This window comes from Mytilus californianus, unplaced genomic scaffold (genome assembly GCF_021869535.1).
Source record: "Mytilus californianus isolate M0D057914Y unplaced genomic scaffold, xbMytCali1.0.p SCAF_11, whole genome shotgun sequence".
NCBI classification, from domain to species: Eukaryota; Metazoa; Mollusca; class Bivalvia; order Mytilida; family Mytilidae; genus Mytilus; species Mytilus californianus.
In genome coordinates, this window is record NW_026262593.1 from 71,956,883 (window position 1) to 71,965,547 (window position 8,665).

General features: G+C 32.5%; 1 long non-coding RNA gene across 1 annotated transcript; it reads right to left on the reverse strand.

Moving 5' to 3' along the window:
- Positions 1-203: 203 nt before the first annotated feature.
- LOC127720660 (uncharacterized) lies at positions 204-7,708 on the reverse strand. The gene is made up of 3 exons (XR_007990914.1): positions 7,627-7,708; positions 2,956-3,174; positions 204-761 (listed from the first exon to the last, which is right to left on the reverse strand). It is a non-coding gene; the product is annotated as an uncharacterized LOC127720660 (long non-coding RNA).
- Between the last annotated feature and the right edge of the window lie 957 nt (positions 7,709-8,665).

Here is an 8,665-nt window from a genome sequence, read left to right on the forward strand (position 1 = left end):
TTAGTTTGTCTTGCACGTTTTGAATGGATTTCTGAAATTTGAACATCTTTAAACTGCTTATACCCCTTATTTAATATGAATGGTTTTTATCTTATTACACATACATGAGAATTGATTTGGACGCCAATTATGATACATATTTTAGGTTCAAAATGATTTTCTGATTACGAGTATCATTACACGACATATCGATTTAAAGACTACGTAAATAAATTCCAAAAACATCATTGGTTTTTTTTGGATGAATCCACATCGACATTTGTCATCGACTGTCATACAAGTGAGAGGTTTAGCTAGCTATAAAACCAGGTTCAATCCACCATTTTCTACTTAAGAAAATGCCTGTACCAAGTCAGGAATATGACAGTTGTTATCCATTCGTTTGATGTGTTTGAACCTTGATTTTGCCATTTGATTGGGGACTTTCCTTTTTGAATTTTCCTAGGAGTTCAGTATTTTTGTGATTTTACTTTTTGTTAATTACTAGATATGTGTATGAATAAATGGAGTATAACAACGAACATACCGTTAGAATTGTAAGTATGGACAATAATAATTTTCGATTTCCCTTCAAAACCTTGACAGCTTTTTATGATTTCTAAAATTTCATCATTTGGAACAACTTCTCCATCTATGTCATAAATCATTGTTGCCTGAGGGTCAATTTTACTTGACAAGAAAACTACAATAAGGCTATCATACTTAGAAGACGAATCCTTGTCTATATCATTTAATTTTTGTTTCAATATCTCCTTGATTTCCTGCAAAGCAAAATCAAATCATTTTATTTCATACCAATCTTGTTGATTTGAATTGACGACTTGGAATAATCTGAAATAGATTTTTATATTAACAAAACATATTATTATAATTTATAAATGATACCGTGCAATTAAGTTATGTCAGTCTTTCGGTAATTGTTTTTAATATGTTCCTCGCTGTATATTAGGCACTGTTCAGACAGTTGGCCTGTTATCGGTACAAATACTTGTTTTCAAAGGCAATTTACTTCTGTAACCTAATCAATGCTTATGAATTTGAAACCTGACGGATCAGTGCTGAAATAACTGTATTGAGTAAAATCCCAATATGTTCTGCCTATGTGTTGAACAATAACCATGAATGGGAAAGTGTAATAAAGACTATTGAGGTGAATATGGTGGCTTGAACATGATTTCCTTTGTTTTAGATAAAACATTTTTAAAGTCAAAAACTGTCAAATAACTTCTACCAAATGAACTGTTTACTTTATAACATACAACATGTACAAGAATTACATAGAAGACAATCATTAATGCATTAATCGTTGAGCACTATCAGCATATCGTTAGTATCCAGGTGATTAACACTATCTAATTAGGAATCAAGATTATCTCCCTTGACTGTCGGTGGCCATACGACCCAAAATTGATATAAATTTAAATAGACAAACAAGTACATGAAGTATGTGCAATAAAATAAAAACACATTTTCTAGGTCTTTGATATAATGTTATCAAAAAATATATAAATAGTCGTTTTACTATTAAAAGATTTGTTTTTCTTGTGGGCATAATCAATCAAAGAAATAGTTCTTCCTTGAGGCTCATTTTTCTCTTTTGACATTGTTTTTTTACAATAAAAAATAACGCAGACCACAACCAATATTAAAAAAAAAATATGAAAATTATGAAAATTATAGAAAATAAAGAATATATGGTATCCATATGACACAAAATCAATTCAGACACAGCAAAAAATAACAATAGCAAGGGAACAACGTTCTTATTGCTGTTCTTTATCCCATAGGCACAGGCAGGCCTTCAGCATGGAGCAAAATATTTCTCTGAAATTTAAAACGGCCTCTCGCACTGGTTTGAGCCAAATTCTTTGCAAACTGACAATCACATCACAACTGTGAATTGAAGAACAAAACCGTGTGGTAATATCAATCAAAGAAATCTGGCAAAGGAATCAAACATTCACTCTCATAATTAAGCCTGACAATCACACTGAATCGTGCAAAAACAATACAAACATTTAGACAACCACAGGGCACATCAAGATAAACATAAGATATTTTACAGGAAAACACGTATGCATAGGGCAAATGATTTGGACCTTTGTCAGATGTAGCACCACCAACTCGTGCCTAGCAAAATGAACAAACCGGAAAGTAGTAAATATTTTAAACAAAAAAGTTCTTGCGCATAGGGGTAAATCTAAAACTGTGAAGAATATATATTGGTAATTTAGATATCAAATTGAAAGGTGAAGGAATGGTGATCCTTGTAGAACACCTTTTGATTGATGATTTGGAATAATACAAAACTGTATGGATGAAATCTTAAAAAGTAGGGCATACATTGGCTGTTTCCAAGATATGAACATGATGGAGTACCTCGTTTGGTATATCTAAAGTTCTGGTAACAAGTACTGTCTGATGTGCAAATAACGGCACATTGACCCCGCCCCAAATAAATGCCTGAGATGGAAATAACTTAACATCAAAAGCAATGGGACTAAGAATATGTGATGTACGTCTTATGTAAATTTTAATACACACACTTCCCTACAATTGAAAGAATGATGTAGCACACATAAGAGAAGCTATCTCAAGAACAAATATGCCTTAACTTAAAAAACTTTATTGGAACCGACTCGCTTTTCTTGATTTATCATTAGGAACACTCAAAGCAGAATATCTGAGAGCCAAGAATGTATACAGGTTGTGTTTTTGTACCCTCCAAATAAGGGTCAGGTTAGAAGTTGCATGCATATAAACCAAAATGTAGCCGAATCTTTGTCTTACAAGACAATCAGTTATCATCTATTCTTTCAGAGTATTTTTACAACAAATTTGAAACAATCAAGCTTCTATTTTCAGATTATTATTTCAATATTTCAATGAAAAACAAGTTTATTATATAATTGTTTGTCTAAATGTTAGCCAATGCCCCTTTCAATCACACAATACCTCTTTTGTTTTCCCAAAATGTTTACCGTCTGTTGTATCATATCCCATCAATTTAAAAAGTTGAAATACATTGACCAGATCAAAGTCTGAATTCCGAAGATAATCTGCATATCTTTGTGCCTTCTTTTCCTCGTTCTGGGTTTTTGTACATAGTGGTTTCACTTGAACGTTTGATATGAGAATAAATTTTCCTCGGTTAGCACTCTTCATTGGGTACACCTAAAAGACAATGGAAATAATGCAATTATTTGCTAAACTTGGTAATGGTACCTTTAAAAGGAGGCAACTCTTTCTTAACTTAAATTTTACAAAACGTAATTTGATTGTTTTATTTATCCCGTATGAGCTGTTTTAGATTTACCATGTTTACAGAAATCTTGAAATCTGAAAACAATATTTTGAAAGGTACGAATATACATATATTTAAAACATTGTTGTGACGTCATTCTATTGTTGTACCCGTTCTTTGTTTTAATGATTGGGCTATCATTTGCCTGTAAGAAAAAGTAAAATCACAAAAATACTGAACTCCGAGGAAAATTCAAAACGGAAGACCCTAATCAAATGGCAAAATCAAAAGCTCAAACACACCAAACGAATAGATAACAACTGGGTCAATATCCCTAATGCGCCTCGAAATGAGGAACTCAAAAGTTGTGTGTAAACAAAAAATCTCTGTGTAGTGATATTGGACATGTTTCTATTTTTTACAAATGACTGAGCTTAACCATTTGTGGTGATTAGGAAAGTAGAGGAACATAGAATAAATGTGTAAAAACTATGGAGCTATTCAATGTGTTCAAAGTATTACATTTCCAAAGAACTTATTGTGTCGAAACGGAATTTTTTACCACGAGGAGCCGCATCACGAAAGGATGTTCGGGGTATGCTAATTTATGGAAAAAGTAATCTCACTTCGTACCCCGAAAATTTAACCACATATGTGAAAATGTCACAGCTTCGAAACGAGCTATCATACATATCCAAGTTGACGATATGGACTGAGCTACAGGAAAAAACGTTACCATTACCGCCTATGTAAAAACAATTAAAGATATTGACCCAACTGTCATATTACTGACTTAGAACAGGCATTTTCTTATTTAGAAAATGGTGGATTAAACCTGGTTTTATAGCTAGCTAAACCTCTCACTTGTATGACAGTCGCATCAAATTCCAAGAAACCTTTAAATGTCCAATATTTTTAAGAACAACTCTCCTCTTTCTTGAAAATATTGGACAGTTGAAGGTAGCATAATTGATTCTTACAGGTAAATGATAGTTCAAGAACTGAAAAAAATCAATCAAATCACACAATCTTTTTTCAAAAGAAAAAAATAATACAACCAAAGAACAAATGACAATGACACAAAAATATTTGATTAAAGTCACCATTCAATACAATTATTTTGTCACTCATCAGGACGGTTTCTTTAGAAAAAAAAACCTTTCAAATTGATTTTAACTCTGCCAATATTTATTTCACAGCCATTTTTCTCATTATCGGGTTGTCTCCTTAGCATCAGTTTGTTTGATATACTCGTTTTACGTTTTGTGTTTGTTGCTTTTATGTATTTCTTTTTGAGAAAGATATATCCTCGTCCTTCTATGGATATAAAAATCGACCTCTGATGTTGTTCTCATTCTTCCTAACATCATTTTCAGCTACAATTAAAATGAAAAATTAAATAATGCTTCTAACACTTGATAAATCATGCTGCAATACAAGGACCTCAAGTAAAATAATTTTATTATCAAAATCAAGAGAAAATCATTCATAAGAAGCAAATGTTTTACCACGTGTCGGTGTTCCTTGGTCAAAATAGCTGATCACGAATTATATTAACAACCTAAACTTCACCCTGTGTGCAAAGTGCAAATCGAGAACTTGTTTCATGAACTACGGGACTACAATAGTTATTATTATAAATTTCAGGTGTCGGCGTTGATTTAAAAGGGTATTTTTTTGAAATTTGATATTATTGCCTGTATAGGAATATATTGCAAATCTTCGCTTCTCAACGACAATGAATATGGGAAGCAGGATAAAGAAACACGTTACCGCAGGTTAAACTATCAAACAAGTCTGTCATGTGTCTGATTTGCACTTTGTTCGTACTGATCGGTTTTTCTTTTTTAACCGATGTGCTCTCTTGAATTTAAATAAACATAGGTGCCAGATTCAATCATATGTTTGTTAAATATGTTTTTGAACAATGTGTGATTGTGTTATATAAATTTGAACACAAAACCCTTTCCTGTATTGAATTGATTGAAAAAGGGGGGATTTATCAAAAGTATTTTTACTATATACACCATCAAAATACGAATTACATTTGTTTCTTTCCAATGTATTTTTCTATCAGTTTCAAAACTTCACTTTAGTTTAGATCTCAGAGATAAAATTGATTGAACGCAATAATTATAAATTTAGCACAGAAACATATGTAGAAGATATGTACACCTACAATGCTTTGTTTTGAAAGAAAAAAAGAAAGCGTTTTTTGCAAAGGGAAATCGAGAGACAAAATTATATTTCAGGAACATGAACAAAAAAACACAAGGGACATCAATACGACAATAAACAAAAAAAGAGCGATACGAAACTTGCATAAAAAAACAGAAAAAGGGGGATATTCAGGTGGTACCGTTTGGGTAAACAGTTACCGTCTCTTGCAAGACAACCGGCGAATCGAGATAAATTTTGGTGAACGAGGAAGGAAAGAGGGGGCCTGCAACATAGTGTCATATGGGAAAATTGTAAATATATATACATTTCATTTTCATGTTTAGTAGTTGAATAGGTTTGATCGATTTATTGATCTTCGGACATTTCATGGCGATGAATTTAGATATTATAACTATATTAATGCATTTAAAAAAACATAACATTTGGATCATAATTCTCTTAAGGTTCATCAAAAGGAATAGAAAAATATGGCCGTGTTTTCAACATAAAATCTACTATGAGTATAGACAAACTGGTGAATCTAGGAAAGTTTTAAGGCATGACAGGACCTACATGTAGATATATAAAAGTCATATGCAGTCTATGTTTCAGAAAATTAAAAACGTACCTGTGCATTTTTTTCCAGTCTGCAAAAAATAGCAAAATAAACAAATATATGAGTTTCATTTGATACGGTCCACTCAATTACACAGTTTAAATAGCCTATTGTTTGCGGATGTCTATTGTCCATCTATTGTCCATTTAAATCAATACTACTCACAACATTTATTATATGAGGGGAGCTTCTCAAACATCTTTCCCAATTAAGTTTATTACTGCACCTTCTACAGGACTGACAGAAAGATGAACAGCAAAATGTAGAAATGTTTATAATTTTCTGAAACATTTAATGAATCTAAAATTTAATTACCTAGTTCCTGCCATGCCTTTAAACTTCTCCAGGTGCACAGGTTTGTATGTACTCAGAGTAGAATTTGTTGTGTAAATATGGCCATATTTACCAAAATGTTATGATGAACCTTATAATTCATTGAAATGAAATAAGATGGGAAAATTCCAAAGAACAACAAAATAATTTTATTGATTGCACGCTTGTTACCTCTTTATTTGTGCTCATTCATTATATTTTACAGTGTTATATTTGAAAAAAATTGATTGCGGTGCACTCGATATGGTTGAACATTTTTCTTCAACGTGAACCTGTCTTTAAGTCTCATGTTTTTTTTTCTTCATTCACCTAATTAGAAGTAAAACCACAGAAGATATAAGAAAGTAAAAGCAGAGGACTACATTTTGAAAAAAAATATATGAAACTTGCCATTATTAGCTGCTATAACTATATACTTTACGTTGTCCGCACTGAAATTGGATATATCTGAATACACATTTGATTTTAATCCAAAGTTTGAAAAAAACACAATCACTAAATACTTTCTTCTTTTTTAGCATTTAGAATATACTTTCATCGTCTTCATCCATTTAAAGACATCATACGTATGTGAAGGTTTAAACGGAAAACATATAAAGAAGTCCTAGCCTGATGAATGGCGGGATAATTTGGACTGCCATTAGTAAAAGAGGGTATATTGGATAAGGACAGCAATTTTGCATTCCTCAGGCCACCTACCGACCCTTCAAAGAGTTTTGAAATGGTTCTTAACCTGCAGAGAGCGTGGTTTTCTTCACTTCATGAGGCTGGAATTTAATATCCCCATTCTGAGCTGGCGTGTCTGTGTACTTGTACATCCCGCACAGCAAAACGGATGCCCTACTTTGGCAAGGTCTTTACTGCCGGTCGGAAAAAACCTTAGTGATCATGTCTATTTTCATGCCCCCCTTGGAGGAAAAAAACAACAAAAATATCAAACTTCATGGCAAATTCAAAAAGGGACGTCCATCAAACCTGACAAAATAAAACGTTATCAACGAATGGAACGAGTGGAAAAGAACCGTCATATTTCTGACTTGACACATGCCTTTGTCGAAGAAAATAGTGGGTTAAACTTGTTTTTCAAGCTTGCAAAATCTGACAGTTGTTTATAGTTCCACTATATTACAAAAACTGGGTGAGGGTATTCAATAGAAGTGAGAGAAAAAACAACAAACATATATGTATAAAATTAACAGTAGCTAGTAAAACTCGATTCTAGAGGACATGTGTATCGTGCATAGACAAAAGAATATTACTTAATTCTAAATACCTTGTTTTCATACTTCAATGTTTCTAATGCATCGGTATGTGTACTTGGAAATGTTGTTTTCTTTTCCTCAACTGTTCTCCAAAAATCTTCAACTTGATCATTCTGAATAAAAAAAAAAAAAAAAAAAATAGAAATGCACCAAGCTCATCCGTTTGAGTACCACATATATCATCCATTGGATCACAAGTGAAGGAGGTGATACACGGCTGAAAACACATATTATATTCATATTCGTAATTATGAATATTTTATGTGTTTTCAGCCGTGTATCACCTACACTGGTGTTCCAATGGATGGATCTGTCGTAGAGTTGTCACTTGTTTAGACGTATTAATCAAATGATTATTTCTGTGACTGCATCTTACGATCCTTCATGACAGATAATTTAGCTAATCTGCAATCAATTCCATCTTCATGCCTAATCTATCCTGTAATGTGTTAGAACTCTACATTCTACTGACGAGGAAAGGTAACACTAGGCCGCCGAAAGCTGAATTTTAAATTCAGTCTATGTGGCCGAGTGATCTAAAGCGCTGCACACAGTGCAGGCGGTGTTGTCTCGATATCCCAATAGCATGAGTTCGAATCCCGGCGAAGGAAGAACAAAAAATTGTAGATTTAACATTGTTGTGCTGGTATTTATATATACAGCTGATGCTCCTAGTATATTAGCCTCAAATGTTAACACACATTAATAATATTCACTTCATTATCTAAAATTAATGGAGATAAAATCTAAATAATAGCCGCTAATTCAACCAATTCGGTAAACAATATTTTTCCTAAATTTCAAATATAAAGTAATTGGTATAACATTGTGGTCAAAATAGTACGTTAATGAACTGAGCAATAATTTAAACATTTTAATAAGGAATTCGTAAAATTTCAAATTGCTATCTACCTGATGCACATCCAGACATTTAAGACTTAATTAGATGTGAAGTGAGGAAAATAGTTTAAGATGTTTCAGCAGAGTGTCTGCTTTTCTAGACAGTTATTTAGAAAAACAGATGAACGTAAGATTTCATTCCCTTTGGTT